Below are 17,304 nucleotides of genomic sequence, written 5' to 3' on the forward strand. Positions count from 1 at the left end.
GCACTGGCCGCTTGGATACTAGATTTCCATCAGAAATACCTCATCTGTATGTTGATGTCATACACTTTACAGATGAAAAAGGAGGGCCATGGACTCAAGTTGTTCCAAATACACCGAAAAGTTTTCCAAGAAATGAGCTGAGTATCCACTCTTACATTTGAATGCATCAAAATGAGAGAAAATGCTTAGAAATGTTGTTCCTCCATCACTGTCCGCATTTCCAAGTACTCAAGAGCGATGCGTGGCAGGGGCTGTCCAGGGGAACTGTCGGATCACGGCCACAACCTCTGACAGCCAGAACAACCTGAGCTTTAGTGAAGGAAGCCAGTGGGCCCGTTCGCAAGGGCACGGGCGCTGTCCGCCGCTGATCCCGCACCTCCGTCAGCCCTTGCTATCGTCTGATTCACTCGTTTCTGCCAATCTGACGGCCACGGAATGCTCTTTTGTCGTTTTAATTTGCATTTCCTTGATTAGCCATAAAATGTTTATCTTCTGCAAATAGCCTGCTTATAAATTTTGCCCACTTTTTTCCTGCGGGGGTTGTCTTTTTCTTATTGGTTTATAGGGTTTTTTAAAATATACTCTAGATTCCTCTGTTGATTAAATGAGTTGGAAATATCTTCTTTTGGTCCAACTCATCTTTTCACTTTGTTTATGGTGCCTTTTTGGGGAGGAAAAGTTTGTAACGCTGATGTAGTCAAATATCGTCCTTTATGTTTTATGGTTTTTATTCTTTCGAAAAGGAGTTCCCTACCCTAGGGTCACATCCTCCTAGATTTAATTGACTTTGAAAAATAATTGAAAGGGATTGTTTAGCTGACGAGAGAGATTCTTTTGGGGGCTCTGCCAACAGGGCCCAGACCTCAGCCTGCAGAAGGGCTGGATGCAGAGTTTGCTCGGAGCAGCAGGACACGCGCATCACGCTGGTGCGACCATGTTACCACTGCTGGGATCCACTTCCTCTGATTGTAAAACCACATCCTACTTTGGGTTCCTCTTTCTGCGAATGGCCAGGCCAAAGGCTTTCCTTTTGATTCAAAGTGTGGGGGGCAGGCAGGAATCCTCGAGAAGCCACTTACCATGCTAAATGTGCTTTGGCCGCACTCGGGAAGTCAGGGGCACCTTCGGCCACTCGATCCCGAGGCCAAGAAGAGCACATGTAGCATCAGCTCCTTGGGACGCCAGCCAAAGGGACGGCGCCTGAGACAAATGCCCCCCCGTTGCTCTTCTGCCCTTCAGTGCTGTGGAATGCAGCCTTCGACTACGCTCACCCTTCTGGGATGCACGGACATACTTTCACGTACAAACCTCATGCCGGGGGAAGGAAGACCCAGGATGGTGCGGGCAGGACATAAGCAAATGCCAGAGATGCGACAGGAGGAAGCAGAAACCCTCTCTCTCTCTGTGTGGGCCCAGAACCCAGGTGCGGCTGCTCACAAGCCCCAGCTCTCTATAAAGCTCAGACTCATCACTCTGCCATGTGTGGGACAAAGATGCCAACTCATCCAGGGACTTTAGACCTGCTCCAAGAATGCAGATGGGTACAACCGCTTTGCAAAGTACCTACACTTGGCAGCATCTACTAACACGGAGCACGTGGTGCCCTCTGACCCAGCAGTTAATTGCACGCCTAGGTATACACTCGCCAGAAACATGAGTTCACGTGCAAGGAGAAACACAAACCAGAGTGTCGACAGCACTGCTATTCCTAAGAGCCCCAAACTGGAAACTGCCCAAAGGCGCATCAGCAGTATAATGGAGAAATAAATGATGGTCTCTTTTCCCAAAGGAATGTTACATAGCAATGAGAATGAATGATCTCCAAATACAGACAACAGTATAAACGAATCTCGTCAACCCGAGGCTGAACAGAAGTCAGGCACAAAAGAGTGCGTGCTCCCCATTCTCATTACCCAGAGAACACAGGCAGAGCTCATCTGTATTGGCTGAGGAAGAGACACACAGGGGTGACCCCAGAAGGAGGGCAGTTACCCCAGGGGAAAGGGGTGCGAGGGGCTTCGGGGGCTGGTCATTTTCAGTTTCTTGATCTGGAAGCTGTGGACTTTTCACAAACTCAACACACCCTCAGTCCAAGTGGTAGAGCCGAGTGACTTCACTCCTGGCCACTAGCATGGCTGGAGCCTCAGGACCAGCCAATCAGAGCCCTGAATTCTCCCCCTCCCCCCGTCCCCGGCCACAGGGATTGGATAGGAACCAGGAAGGGGGCTTGGGCCCCGCCCATCACTGTGTGTCCTCTGCGGGCCACAGTGATTCCAGCATGAACATGAGAATGGCAAGTCAGTGCAGTGCGTTCTCACATCTGGACTTCTTTGGGTACTGCCTCCTGGGGTAGCGGAAAAGAGAGAAGATCCCCCTCGAGCTGCTGGTGACCACAGCCTGCTGCACTTAGGGGTGAAACCTGAGAAACGAGCACCATGAAGGAGAGCAGAGCTCAGCTGTCGAGTGGTGGGTCCTGAAGACATCCTTTGAGTCCCTGGATCCAGGCATGCCTGATGCTACACTCTATCCCTGGACTTTTCAGTTCTATCAGCCAAAAAAATCCCCCTTTCTCCCCTCCCCCCACTTTTTTTTTTTTTTAACTTGAGCAGTTTGAGTTGGTTTTTGTTTTTTTTTTTTTTTGTCACTTGCAGCTGTAAGTTCCATTTTAGGAAGCTTCTGTGGTTTAGAAAGTTCTTTCCTTGGAAATTGGCCTGCTGCTAGGAGCCAACCCTGATCTTTATGTTGTCATCTAGAGGCACCGAGAGCTGTCTGTCATCTGATGGCTCTTTCTGCTGAACGATGGCCTTACTACCTCTCACTGTTCTCCCTACAACACAGTTTTTAGACTCTTGCCAAAGTTCGGTACCCCGCGAAAACAAGATGATGTGAATGGGGCCTGACAGGCCAACTGTAGAATGTTCTGGGTACCACACTCCCTTTGCTTAGCCTAATAAAAGCGTATCAGCCTCTTCCCCTGAGAAAGTTCTTCAGCGGTCATATCACTGAGCTCACTGGCCGCCAACCTTCTAGCTATTTCTCCCAGGAAGGCAGGTTCTCCCAATGGATCTCCTGAATCTGAATGCAGAAATTCCCAATCCCTGTTGGTGATTTCATCTCATGGAAATAATTGGCACCCATGTATTACTGGATTTGATGTCTTGTACATATGACTCAGTCTGAGATATACGAGTTTACACTACTATTTATTAAGTGCCAGGAGTGGTGCAAGGGGGAGACAGTAATACCCGAGCCCAGAGTAAGCAGGAAGAATGATCACAATGATAGCGACATGGTAAAGACAGCATGCCACGTGGTGATGTAATGGAGAGCAGCCTCCACCCTGGGGGGAGGCCGGGAAGAGCCCCTCTGAGAAGAGGACACTGGAGCAGAGAACCAGAGTGGGCCAGTCATGGCCAGCGTGGACGGAAGGCAGGCCATTGCCACTGGAGCGTATGGGAGGGGCGGGGGGGGGAGGACATGGGATGAGATGGGTTGAAGAGGTCAGCAGGGACCAAGGCCTGTGGAGCCTTCACAGGCGAGACTTGAAGTGTGATGGGCAGTCTTCGCGAAGGAGCCATGGGACCCGATTTGCATCCAAAACGATGCTGGTGGCTCAGTGTGGAAGGACTGTAGAGAAGCGAGCATGCCCACGGGCAGTGGGGGTGGGGGGCTCGTGCCCCTGGGGATGAGAAAGGCGGGAATCAGGGTGTCTTTAGGAGCTTGGCAGATGAGATGGGGGGTCGTGCGGAAGAAGTAAGGATGATAGCCAGCTGCGGGCTTGGGAGACTGGAGGGGTGGTGGGGAGACACTGAATGGGGAAGAGTGAGAGAGAAACAGATCTGGCGGCAACGAGACGGCAAGCGGTCCGTTGCAGACACAGAGCATCTGGGCTGCTCGGTGAATATCACCGTGGAGACAGCCGAAGAGCAGCCCCAAGTGCGGAGCTCAGGGGAGAGGTCTTTGCGGTTCCCCAGGGATAACTGGGGGTCAGTAGGCTACCCACAGAGACACGTGAGCGGGCCTGGAGACAGAGGGTGAGGGAGGGCCAGGACCACCTGAAGGCGTGAAAGGCATCAACCAAAGATGAACTGTGAGCCATCCTTCCTTGCTCTGAGTCAGCCAGACTCAAGGTCAACTTCCCTGTCTGTCTCCATCTGAACCATTAATAAAATAGCAAAGAAACTGGACAAGAAGGAGCACAGTCCCTCGTACCTCCCCACTCAGGCCAGCGTGATCCACAGAACAGCTGGAGGATGGCAGGGCAATCCCAGCTGCGGGGCTCCGTCCCGGGGGCGCCATCCCTCTGCCAGCTGTTCCGACACGCGCCCAGCTGGACGGCTTCCTCCGGCCGAGGCCAGAGCCCAGCTCCTCCGGCTGTGGGTGTCTGAGTCCCGAGCAGCCCACAGGGGAGCTCCTCCCAGGAGTTTGCAAAAGCGTGTACGTTCCTCCATCCTTCCCGGCCAGCAGCACGGGGTGTTTCAAGGGCCTGAATATCTTTTTTTTTTTTTTAAACTGGTTTATTTTTATTTTTTTTTAAGTCGGGGGGAAGGGGAGAGAAGGGGCAGAGGGAGAGAAGGAATCTTAATCAGGCTCCACTCCCAGTGTGGAGCCCAACGCGGGGCTCGATCTCACAACCTTGAGATCAAGACCTGAGCCCAAATCAAGAGTCAGACGCTTAACCGCCTGAGCCACCCAGGTGTGCCTAGGGTCCTAATTTATTTCTAAGAGAAGAGGGCAAGCAAGGGATGTAGCATCCCAGAGCCACAGCGCTTCCTCTAGACTGGGAATGAGGCAGCGGCCCATTACTAGTCCCCCTGGGCTGGCAGACCTGCCGCTGGTGGCTTGTGCCGCGCTCGGGACCCCTGAAGCCTCCCTCTCGTTTCTTTGAGGTTCCACTGTGTTGGGGCTGTGAGCTGGTGTCTGTCTCCTGGGTCGGCTAGGGTTCCACATCTTTCTCGTGGCCATCGCAAGTGTGGCCGCCCCTGAGTAGGAGCCGCAGCCCAGCATTTGTCAACGTAAAGACAGGCTTTTTGGGGCTAGAGTCACATGCCCTGGGGATCAGCTTCCCAATGGAACACGTGAGTCACTCTCAGGCGGCTCAGTGCAGGGGACAAGCAGCAGCGAGCAGGGAAGTTCTATCCTGCTTATCTGAGCAATAAACACCGTCCTCCTCCCTGAGGGCGTCCTGAGCAAGACAGGCCCTGCAACTTCACCTGTTACTCTAGAGCGAGAGTCTAAAGGTCCCCCTGGGTCACTGCTATGTGTTCAGCTATAGAGATAGAGAAATGCTCCTGTTCTCGGAACTCTAGGACAAAACAGCTGTTCAAAACCCGAATTTCAGAGCTGAAACTTACCACCCCAATAGCTCGAGTCTCAGAAACATCTCGAAGGTGGTTACACACATTATCCAGTATCTGCCATCGACCCAGGCTGGGAGGATACGAGACCAGCAGCCACCGGGACAAGGGACGGGGAGCCACGTGGGCTGGCCTTCTGCAGCAGGCCGGACAGAGCACAGTCCAGTCAGGCCTCCTGACCTGGGCTGATTTCAGGTGCTTCTCAGCCTCAAAAAGTCCTTCCAATAAACGTTCTGTTTCCCAGCCTCTCTTCCATGGAGAATGAAGTGGATGCTTTTCCTGTCGCCTAACTTATGTGGAAAGTGGGTGCACGTGGGCAACGTGGGCACTTCAGAGGTGAATTCCAAAGGTGCTTTACCCAGAGGCCCCACTTCCCAGGGGAGCTCCTGGATATTTGCCTTAAAGGAGCTTTCTAGAAACCACACCCTGCTCTGGCATCCAGGGAAAGCCCAGAGATCATTCAATAACCACATCCTCCTGGAGACCCTGGGGCGGGGGGTGGGGGTGGGTGGGGGAGCCCAGGAGGCTGCAGGCTGTAAGTCCTGTTCATTCATTCATTCAGCAAAAATCGATTTGAGCATCAGGGAATGTGCCCATCGGGAATGGGACAGGCACCATCCCTGATCCTACAGAGTTTTTAGTCTAACAGGAGGAAATCAAGAAAAGAAAAAGAAAAACAAATACACAAAATGACTTCAGATAAGAGTTGGAATGGAATAAAACAGGCCTGCGGGGAGAAAGGGTCTCTTCTGGATGGTAGGTCAGAGGATGGTGCTCAAGCGAGATCGTATTGGAGCTGAGACCCAAAGGATGAAAAGAACAGGCAAAGATCCATGAAATAGGGTTCAGGCAGCTGGAACAGGAAGTGCAAAGGCCCTGAGGCAGGAGACCAGGTAGCTGGAGTCAAGGACCCAGAGGGGAGATGACTGGGAGAGGCAGTGAGGCCGACCCTGCAGGGGCTTCGTAGCCACAGTGTGGAGCCAGATTTTGTTATCACTGCAGTGGGAAGCCACTGGAGGGTTTTAAGCAGGAGATCCGATAGGGCCTGACTTTATGCTGGACAAAAATTGCTTTGACTGCGGTGAGGTAAATGGAAGTGAGGGAGGCAAGAATGAGGTGGGAAAGAATTAGGCCAGGGCCCAGGCAAGAGCTGGCAGGGCGAGACTGATGAGGGAAAACTTGGGCCCTCCCTGCCACCAAACCCCCAATCCTTTGCTCTTAACAGCTGAGAAACAGGCATTCCAGCACCCCCCCTTGGAACTCCCTGTCCGTAAGAACCTTCATGACAAAGAACTGAAGCTACAGACCAGACTGAACACGGACTGGTCTAGGGTCCCCCCAACAGGTGCAGTTTTAGGGTAGGTGAGCTGTTCTCCCAGAACACAGAACCTTTCTTGAGACCCGCGTCAGTGTGTCCCCCCCGGAGACCCGGGAGCCACAGCATCCTCGTCCTGGCGCCCCCCCCCCCACCCCGTTTGTAGGGCAGAGTCTCCGCACCGCAGCAGAGGAACAGCAGCCACAGCGAAGGGGACGCCTTTGCCATGTGGGCGGCCCCGGTGGCCCTCTGCTGCGAAGCTGCTGTCCAGCACCGGTCAGGTGGAGGAGGAACCTGCCTCCGGAAAGGGAATGGGAGGGAAATCTCCAGAAGGCAGAGGCCAGCCCAGGAGGACATCCCGCAACCCTTGCCCAGGACTAGGAAGGAAGGGCTCGTCTGGAGGGTGGTCTGACACCCCAAGCTCCTGCCACAGGAGGAAAAAGATGGGAGGGGTGAAGGCCGAGGATGGACGAAATAACAAAGTGACATGAAATCCTGCAAAAGGCGTCCCGATGTAAGCTGAGGACATGGGCTGCCTTACTCCTTTTCTATCTGCGCTGCCTCCCTCTGTTCTTTCTTTGTTTCTTCTTCTTTTTACTCTCTACCATTTTTTGTAAAAGATTTCATTTATTTATTTGCGAGGGAGTATGAGCGCAGCGAGCAGAGGCAGAGGGAGACGGAGAAGCAGGCTCCCTGCCGAGGGGGGAGCCCGACACGGGGCTCGATTCCAGGACCCTGGGACCATGACCTGAGCCAAAGGCAGATGCTTCACCGACCGAGCCACCCAGGCGTCCCATACTCTCTCCCATTTTAAATGTGTCTCCCTTGAAGCCATATTATTTAATAGAAGGGTAACTTTTTATTTTGAATATTTAAAAATGAAAAAAAAATCCTCAGTGGAGGAAAACCAAATAGACAAAAGGCATCGAAGAATGAGAGGCAAAGGTCTCTGGAAATTCTCTTCTATAAAAAAAGAGAGAGAGAGGGCGAGAGGGAGAGAGAGAGAGACTCCTGACTTCTGTCATCAGAAAAATGAGCCAACTATCCTACCAAAAAAAATTCTATCCCAGCTATCTCCTTTGATGTTCAGTTCATGGCCCACCCAGGGAGGCCATGGGCCGGTGCCCAAGTGGAAAATCCCCTGACACTACCCACCAGAATCAAGAGAAAGATCCATGGTCTCAGGTCTGGTAATTTGGGGAACTCGGGAATTGCCCGACGGAAGCAATGCAAAATAAAAAGGGGGGGCACCTGGGTGGCTCAGTCAGTGAAGGGTCTGCCTTCGGCTCGGGTCATGATCTTAGAGTCCTGGGATCGAGCCCCGCATCAGGCTCCCCCTCAGCAGGGAGACTGCTTCTCTCTCTGTGCTCTCCCTCACTCTGTCTCAAATAAATAAATAAAATCTTTTTTAAAAAAGCTGTATTTACAAAAATATTCATTTGCGGTATTCACAAAAGTGGAAAATCAAAAATAACAGGGAAATTCTGATAATTAACTTAATAGGAGTGAAGACAGTCCTTACAATGGCAGCCGCAAACAGCACAGAGCACGGCAAATAGTCCCCCCATGAAATGGAACAAAAAAGTGCCCCCCCGTTTGCCATGGCAACATCTGTTTGTGGATAAAACATTTCAGAACGCATAGAGAGAATGAAAACAGCTATAACATGGGTGGATACGCATGCTGTAATAGTGACTTCAAAATTTTGTTATCTATGAAAGTTAGGGAAGCACATGGTTTTAAAAATTAATTAGAGCTGGGGCGCCTGGGTGGCACAGCGGTTAAGCGTCTGCCTTCGGCTCAGGGCGTGATCCTGGCGTTATGGGATCGAGCCCCACATCAGGCTCCTCCGCTGTGAGCCTGCTTCTTCCTCTCCCGCTCCCCCTGCTTGTGTTCCCTCTCCCGCTGGCTGTCTCTGTCTCTGTCAAATAAATAAATAAAATCTTTAAAAAAAAAAATTAAAAAAAAATTAATTAGAGCTAAACTGTTTGCAGCAAAAAAAAGGTAGCAGCCTCCTGCCCTGCACATCCTACCACTCCCCACTGCCGACTGCAGTCGTTTCTTTGGGTATTTATCTAAAATTTTCTAAATAATCGATTTAGATGGATATTTCTCGATTTTCAACTTTTAACTTCTGATCTCAGGAGATGAGTTTGTGTCTCCCTGCACACACACACAAATCCTCTCCCCCATCTTCTGAACAGCTAGGTGATAATTTTTTTGTTAATCAAGCTTGAGGGCGCCTGGGTGGCTTAGTCGGTTGGGCATCTGCCTTTGGCTTGGGTCGCGATCTCAATGTCCTGGGATCGAGCCCCGCGTTGGGCTCTCTGCTCAGTGGGGAGTCTGCTTCTCCCTCTCCCTCTCTCTCAAGTAAATAAATAAAATCTTTAAAAAAACCCAAAACTTGAGTGCTTCCGTTATTATGACTACATAAATACGGTTCAACACCCAACCACATAGTATACTCTGGTTTCATTCCCTTTCTCGTTCCACTCTTTGTTATTTTTACAGTTAATAGTTGCCTCACTTATAATTTGCTTCATTTTCTATGTACAAATATAATTCCTTTGTTTTCTATGTACAGATACGTACATAGAAACTTCCTCACTCTTTAACAGATCTATAAAGCTCTTCCTAATATGGCAAATATGTCAGATAGTCCATCAGCTTCATTTTTTTCTTGCAGATGTTCCTCCTGGGGCCCTCAGCCCTACTGCTCCCAACTCGCCTGGCTGATCCCTAGAAGAGCTGTGCAGCTTCACCATTACTGTGGGAATTCTCCTCACCATTCTCTCTCCCAGTCACGGTTCTTGGTTGCAAGTAAAGGAGCCGACTCCCACTGATTAAGCAGAAAAGTTGCTGACAGATTATTTGGCTTATTTGCTGCACTGTGAGGAGTTTCACAGTTCTGTTGGAGAGTTTGAGGAAGAATCGGTGATGAGGACATTGCAAGCATAGCAAATAAAGAGATGAGGTGCTTATCAACTCCAGGAAAAACAGAAAGTTGAACAAAAAAAAAGAAACAGAACTTAGGACACTGGATTCCATGATGCACATCTGATGGCGAAATGACCTCTCCTGCCACTGAATCCTGAATGCCAGTTTGCACCTCTGCCCCAACAAGTTGACCTTGCAGCCCATCACTGCTGCCACTGCCGTAACCATGGAGACAGCACATGCTTCATCCTTCTCCTCTGTCAAAACACAGCATCGGTGCATCTCATCCGTGGAGTCTAGGTCACAGGTCCCGGCAACAGGGAAAGCTTGAAGTCAGTTCTTTTCAGTTCCCATGGTGGGGTAGGTGTTTGGGTTTTTTTTCTCCGCACTCACAAAACTCAAAGTAAGGTAACAGCTGAAATACTGAAAGCCATTTGGAAACGGAGCCAAATGAGAACAAGAAACAATTACATATTGTATCACTTGTTCCTCTTTCTTAGTTTACTCTCATTTTCGTAGAGCACAACCTCCACTAGTTTCCTTGAATAGCGATACAAAGGTGTGTGTGCATGCATGCGTGCACACACACGGAGCTTTGGGAAATTCTCATCTACAAAGGTGCCTTTATTCTATTATTTTGCCTGAATGACAATTACAGAATTCTTGCTCAGGAATTAATTTCCCTTGGAAATTTGAAGGAGTTCCTCCTTTGTCTTGTAGCTTCTGGTGTTGCTTTTGTGAAGTGCGGTGCCATTCTTTTACCGGACCTAGATGTGGTCCCTTTCCTCTTGGTTGGCTTTCGGCAATTTCTGTCTCTGGAGTTTTGAAGTTTGTGATGATGTCCTGTAGTACATGCTTTACTTTTTTTTTTTTTTTTAAGATTTTATTTATTTACTTGACAGAGATAGAGACAGCCAGCGAGAGAGGGAACACAAGCAGGGGGAGTGGGAGAGGAAGAAGCAGGCTCATAGCGGAGGAGCCTGATGTGGGGCTCGATCCTGTAACGCCGGGATCACGCCCTGAGCCGAAGGCAGATGCTTAACCGCTGTGCCACCCAGGCGCCCCCATACTTTACTTTTATATAGTATGTCTTTTATTATTCATTGTTGAGTACTACTCAGAGACTCGTCATGTAGAAACTCCTTCACCTCTAGAATTTTCTTCCTGTACTTTGATAACTTTCCCCTCTTCATTTTTCTCTTTGTCTTGAGTTCCTGTGAGGTGGACATCAGGCTTCCCAAACTGATTCTCCGTTTTCTTGTATTTTCTTTCCTATTTTCCATCTCTCAAGTCTTTTTGCTCCACGTTCTAGAGATTTACTTTTCAATCTCCAGCTCTATTCTATTGACATTTTTGCTTCTCCTATTCGTTTTTTTTTTTTAACATTTAATTTTTAAGTAATCTCTACACCCAACATGGGGCTCGAACTCACAGCCCTGAGATCAAGAGTCACACGCTCTATGGACTGAGCCAGCCAGGCACCTCTACTATCATAGTTTTTATATCCAAGAGCTTATTATTGTTTCATGAGTATTCCTATTTTTAAACAACCATGTTTATGACTTCTGACTCCCTTTTTTCTGTTTGTTTGGGTCTCTGTCTTTCATGCGAGAGGCTTCGTTCTATGTGGAAGGATCCATAGCTGCCCATCCAAACTTAAGACGGAGGCACTCAAAGCTATTTGTGCACTGGTAAGGCCAAGTTGCTTGGCAGGCATTGCTGTGAAATGACAAAGTAGCAAACTAGCTTTCCAAGAGGGTTCCTTCAATGTCAGTATTTGAGGGTCATTTTTTCTTGTGAGCTCAATTTCCTCAGAGAGAAGTTCTTCGAGGCCCTGACCAGAGAGGGGTATAAACTAGGCTGCCGTGTTCTGGAAGCCAACCAAGAAAGGATCTCCCTGTTCAGTATACAAACTTTCACTGCATCTTTCTGTTCTCAATACAGTGCCTCTTGCCCTCGGTTGCTCCCCAGACAGCCTCCTTTCACCCCAGGCTGGGCCTGAGCTGCTGTGGTTCAGGAATGCCTCTGGGAAAACAGGCATCCTCTTCTGGGATGGAGGAGGGAGCCACCTGACTATGTGGGCTGAGAGAGGGGTCTATTGCTCCTACATACACCTCCAATCAATCTTCCTGCTTCCAGCCCACCCTGCAGCCCGTCATCAGGAACACTGTAGCTCCCACTCTTGAGTCTTTGGTGGGCCCTTAAACACACCAGCCTTCCTCCACCATGGCACGGAACACACAAGATTCTAAGCTTTGCATCTCTTTTACCGACCTGCTTTCTGTCTCTCAAAGTATTTGCTCACTCCTCCTCCTCCTCCTCAATCACTTTCTTTTCTGTTTTCTTAAGGATTTAATCCTTTTTTATTCCTTTACTCTCATGTTAGCGGACTTTTGAAACAGAGCCAGGAGAAACATACGCATTCAATTAGTTATGTTTTCATGGAAGTTCATAATGATATTTAACAATACATAAAAATCAAGTTTCCAAAGATAGGCACATAGGAGGCTTTCTGGGGCATTTGAGGGAGGACATTCCATCAAGGAAACAGTGGTTCTCTGGGGGGTAAGGGAGGGTAGATTATGCTAATGTTTTGTGAACTTTCAAAAGTAAATGGGTGGTTGTTTGGGGTTTTTTTAAGATTTTATTTATTTATTTGAGAAAGAGAGAGAGTGAGAGAACACGAGAGGCAGGAGGGTCAGTGGGAGAAGCAGACTCCCTGCTGAGCAGGGAGCCCGATGCGGGACTTGATCCTGGGACTCCGGGATCGTGACCTGAGCCAAAGGCAGTCGGTTAACCAACTGAGCCACCCAGGCGCCCCTGAATGGGTGTTTTTTAACAAATAAAAACATATGAGGGTTAAAAATTATTAAAAGGCATCTGCTGAAACAAGAATCAAGATACTGTTGGGGCATCTGGGTGGCTCAGTTCATTAAGCATACGACTATTGGTTCTAGCTCAGGGCATGATTTCGGGGTCGTGAGATCAAGCCCTGCATCAGGCTCTGCACTCAGCGAGGAGTCTGCTTGGGATTCTCTCTCTTCCTCTTCCTCTGTCCCTCCCCCGTGCTCTCTCTCTCTCAAGTAAATAAATAAATCTTAAAAAAAAAAAAAAAAAAAGAGGGGCGCCTGGGTGGCTCAGTCCGTTAAGTGTCTGTCTGCCTTCAGCTCAGGTCATGATCTCAGGGTCCTGGGATCGAGTCCCAAATCGGGCTCCCTGCTCGGCGGGGAGCCTGCTTCTCCTTCTCCCTCTCCCTCTGCCTGCTGCTCCCCCTGCTTGTGCCTGTGCTCTCTCTATCAGATAAATGAATAAAAATCTTTAAAAAAAAAAAGAGAGGAAGAATCAAGAATTGTAAATAGATGTGTAAACAGGTGAGCAGAAGAAACTCTAATCCCCCAACAGAGGTCTGCACCATTCATGGTTTTTTACTATGTTCCAGGGGGCCCTGGGGTTCCATAGAAGCACCCCAAGGTCTTCAGAGGGTGGCAGAAGTGGGACAGGGTGCTGAGCGGAAGTCCTAGGCCAGTCTCTCCCTGGACTACAGGGCACTCTGCTTTTATCTACTCTATAGGTCAAAATTCTAGTTTTAGAGGCCCCTGGGTAGTGCAGTCGTTAAGCGTCTGCCTTCGGCTCAGGGCGTGATCCCAGCATTCCGGGATCGAGCCCCACATCAGGCTCCTCCACTGGGAGCCTGCTTCTTCCTCTCCCACTCCCCCTGCTTGTGTTCCCTCTCTCGCTGACTGTCTCTCCATCTAATAAATAAATAAATCTTTAAAAAAATTGTTTTTAATATCTTGATCTTTTTAAAGAGAGCCACACTAACAAAGAGGTTTGGAAAGTATTGATGAAGGCCTAGAGAACATGAGGTTGGGGTGGAGCTGGGGAGAAGCTTCCAAGGATGACACCAGGCTGTAACCCTATGCTCCTTTCTATCAGAAGTGACCGGAGCTGCTCAAGCATCCAGATCAGGACGAATGTGCCCTGCCACCAGAGCACGGCTGTGTACCCACAGGGCTTGCAAATGCGACTGCGGCCTACCAGTCTGGCAGGTTGCTAACCATACCCGCCAGCCCCAGACACCAAAACCAGCGCTCAGCCAAAGTCAGTCTCTGGCCTCAGTTTCTTCATTTGCACAATGAAAGGACTGCATTCATCTCCCAGCGAACATCCAAGACGTGCCAAGGGGCATTGTCTTACTGATACACTGACTGCCAGCTCTCTGGAGAAACAGAATGTCCCTACCTAAGGACTCTTTGAGAAGCAATGCCGAGTTATAAGAATTCAATCCACTCTCTTTGGAAGAATGTTTTCGTTTTTCTCTCCCCAGATAGGCTGGCCCAACTCTACCATGACTGAAGCAAGTCAAATAGCGTAATAATGAGCTCCAGGGCTCCTGGGAGCAGAGCCCCCCTTTGTTTCACAGCTAGCAGCACCCCTCTCCTGGGGAGCTGGCCGAGGTCTAGTTCACCACCCCTTGTTGGCTCATAGTACACACTTGGGTCGTTCTCTTCCTCTGCGTAATCTAGTCCTCCATGGGAAGTTAGAGAACTCCTCCTGTGGCTGGATGGTCAGTGAGGACAGAGTCTGTTCAAATTCTTAAACTGTCTACAAAATCACATCTCTTCTTCCCCACACACTTGTCTCCTTCACCCAACCTACCTCTCTGGAATGGTCCAAGAAAGACCAGCAGCAAAGGCCCCTCTGTCTGGCAGATCAAAGATGCTTTGGAATCAATGAGCACCATTCCGTCCCTGCCTGACTCTGAGCTCCTTATCTGTCTGGGGGAAAAAAAAAGAACGAATGAATGAATGAATGAATGAATGAAATTTTTAAAAGAGAAAGTCTCTCACAACCTTCTATGCATTCCCTCACAGGACTTTAGCTCAAAGCGACTGTTTCACCTAGGCTCCCGTTTTGCAAACCAATCACATTCTGCTGAATGGGCCCTTCTCACCACCGTGTCGGTGCCACTCCCTTCAGTGGTACTGAAGCAAACCACCGGGGCATTTCCAGAGCCTGAAACAGGAATATGTATATGGAGATAACTCAGCGATTCTTAGTTATTTGTTGGTTTTGTTTAGTTTTTGAAGTCAAAAAGAACGATCTGTGGCAAGCCTGGGTTCAAGTTCATTCAATGGCTGTAAAAAGCAGATTCCTGGACTTGAGGTCCCTACTCAAGTACTAAATTGCATCATACAGGAAGACTCATCCCTGCCTGCTGGAGGTGAAAAGGGTGGGTGTGTGGGGAGAGGGCTGCCCACTCACTGCATCCGTGGTGTTTCTTTCCCCCCACTGCCGGCCACTCCTGGAAATAATCTGACCCCAGAGACAGGAAGACACCTGAGCTCCGGAAGCCCAGCTGGCTGGATTCTATGAGTAGGACCCGCCCCTTTCTCCAACCCGAGGCCGAGGGCACAGCTACCTCCACAGCGGGGAACCCACCCCCCCGCAAGGCTAGGGAGGGCTCTTGAGGATCAGGAAACCTAAATCATTTGCTTCTCCATAAGCAAAAAGCCCAGTTCTGGGAAGCCGTTGGAAAAGGTGTCCATGCCACGAACGCATTTCCCAGGGACCAGGCTGGAGTTCTCACTGCTGAGAGCCTAATCCCTGGAAGGACACCCCATGGACCCTGCTGCAGGAGCCCAGGAACACGGGCTTGGGTGGTCTCTTCACTCAGCATCCAGGGGAGGGTAGCAAGGGCTTCCCAAGAGAAATGAGAGGTCAGTGCCAGGAGCTAAGGAAGAAAGAACTCCCGCTGCTGACCAATGGAGTTAACAAGGGGACAACCCAGCAGTTTAGTCACAGGGAAATGAGACACGATTACAGAGAAAGCACTTTCAAAACGAGGAAAGACAAAGCAGAAAGCCTGATGGAGCTGAGGGAAGGAAGAGTTAGGGAAAGCAAGAAGGAATCAGTCCTCAGGAATTCAGGTCAGGAAACAGGGAGCTGGGGCAGAATTCACAAGAGGGCGGCCAAGAAGGAGGCTCTTCCCGGAGGAAGGTGCGTCTTCTGCTCTGGCCCTCACGCTGCCCAGGACCTCAGGATCTGGGTCGGCCGCCCTCTAGCCCTCTGGGTTCAAGGGCAAAGCTTGGGAGGCAACGCCAGGAATGGACACAGCGCAGGATGCTCCGTCCCGAATCGGGGACAGGGGGAGGGGAGGATGCGCACGGCAACTGCTGGGTCTCTCTGTCAAGTAAACAGCTTGCCCTGGACAGGCGCGTCCACGTCCGGAGCCCGGCTGAGGGCCCTGCTCAGCCCATCAAGGGCGGCAGCGGGACACCCGGATCCCCGCCCCCCGGAGGCACAAAAGGGATGCATGGAGATCGGGAGAGGAGGAGAGCATGAACCAGCCCACCACCCGAGAATCACAACGCGAGCGCGGCCCCCTGCCTCGGCCTCCCCAGCGGGGTCCGGTCCGCCCCGGGACGCGCGCGCCTCCCCCAGCCCCCACGCCCCTGGACCCCGATTGCCCCAGGCGGACAAAGCCCGGCGCTGGGCGGGGCGGGTTGTGCACAGGGGGGCACTGGGACCCCGCAGACGCCCGCACAGGTGGGCTCCGTACCGGGTGTCGGTGCCGGGGGCGGGGCCCGATCTCCCTGGAGACGGTTGCCCAGGGGACGCGGCGGGCGGGTCCCGGAGCTACGCGAGCCTCCCGGCGGCGGCGCCGAGCCCGCGGGGGCCTGAGGGCAGGCCCGCGGCGCGGAGCCGGCGAGCCGGGCAGCGGCGGAGGGGCGCGGCCCGGGGCGGGGCCCGGACAGCGGGCCGGCGCGGGCGGGGCCGGGGGCGGGGCGCTGGCCGGGGGGCGGGGCCAGGGCCCGCCGCGCCGCGGGCACCGTCCGCAAATTCTCGCAGCCCCAGCCAGGCGGAGTGTCGGAGAGCCCGCGACCGCGGGGAGCTCCGCGGACGCCGCTGCAAATCCTCCCCGACCCCCGCTGCTCCCGCTGGGCCGGTGGGGTGTGCGCCTGGAGCCGGGAGCGCCGCAGCAGCCGCGGGACACCGGGCGGCGTGCTCACCCTGGCCCTGACCCCCCTCCCGCCTCGTAACCGGAGGATAGAAGTGCCGTTTGCAAAGGGAGCGGGGCTGGTGGTCCGCCAAACCGCTGTCCCCTCCCTGCTTCCCAGGGAGTCACCAGAATCGACGGGCCACTGGACCTCCGTCACTGATCCGGAGCAGGGGTCACCCGCGTAACTGGCCATCCTGGGCTCTCTAGGCTCCCATCCAGCGTGCGGGCTGTTGCCCAGCCGCTGGGCCCTCCTTTCCATCGGAGTTCCCCTTACAGGTCTGATTCAGAAGGTAAACGGGTTTGCTAGGGACCTTTGCTTCTACATCCATTCATTACAATGAACCACGTGCGCGCTGGCGGGGCGTTGGCGCAATAAAGCAGTAACCCCCTCGCCCTGCACTTCGTACAGGGGTCCCGTGAATCCACGCATTCCCCTGCGAGGCGGGTGCTGTTTTCTCCCGGGTTGTAAATGAGAAACCCGAGGGCAAGCAATTCACCCTCACAGGCACACAAGTCCGCACGCAGCGGCAGGGCTAGCTTCGGAACCCCCTTGGTTTGGTACCGGACTACTATGCTTCTTGCCACACAGTGTCCCGTGTCCCTTAGAATGTTCTTTGGGGTCCACAGCCCTAGACTTAAAGGTTTGCCACCGTGGAGCGCAAGAGGAGGGGAGCGTGAGTTCAGAATCACCC

At 51.6% G+C, this 17,304-nt stretch overlaps 1 protein-coding gene across 4 annotated transcripts in view; it reads right to left on the reverse strand.

The window, feature by feature from the left end:
* PIK3CD (phosphatidylinositol-4,5-bisphosphate 3-kinase catalytic subunit delta) overlaps positions 1 to 17,304 on the reverse strand; it is a 51,165-nt gene that overhangs the window by 15,639 nt on the left and 18,222 nt on the right. For 2 of the 4 annotated variants that reach the window (XM_087858343.1, XM_087858340.1), the window contains exon 2: positions 14,269 to 14,387. The exons of 1 other annotated variant lie outside the window; for it this stretch is intronic. The gene's annotated coding sequence lies outside the window, so the exon portion shown is untranslated. Of the gene's footprint in view, positions 1 to 14,268; positions 14,388 to 16,171; positions 16,200 to 17,304 lie in introns of those variants that run through there. One more of the 4 variants, XM_045776814.2, reaches the window with a different exon arrangement.

This window comes from Ursus americanus, chromosome 33, assembly GCF_024610735.1.
Source record: "Ursus americanus isolate L20-20 chromosome 33, mUrsAme1.1.p, whole genome shotgun sequence".
Lineage (NCBI taxonomy): Eukaryota > Metazoa > Chordata > Mammalia > Carnivora > Ursidae > Ursus > Ursus americanus.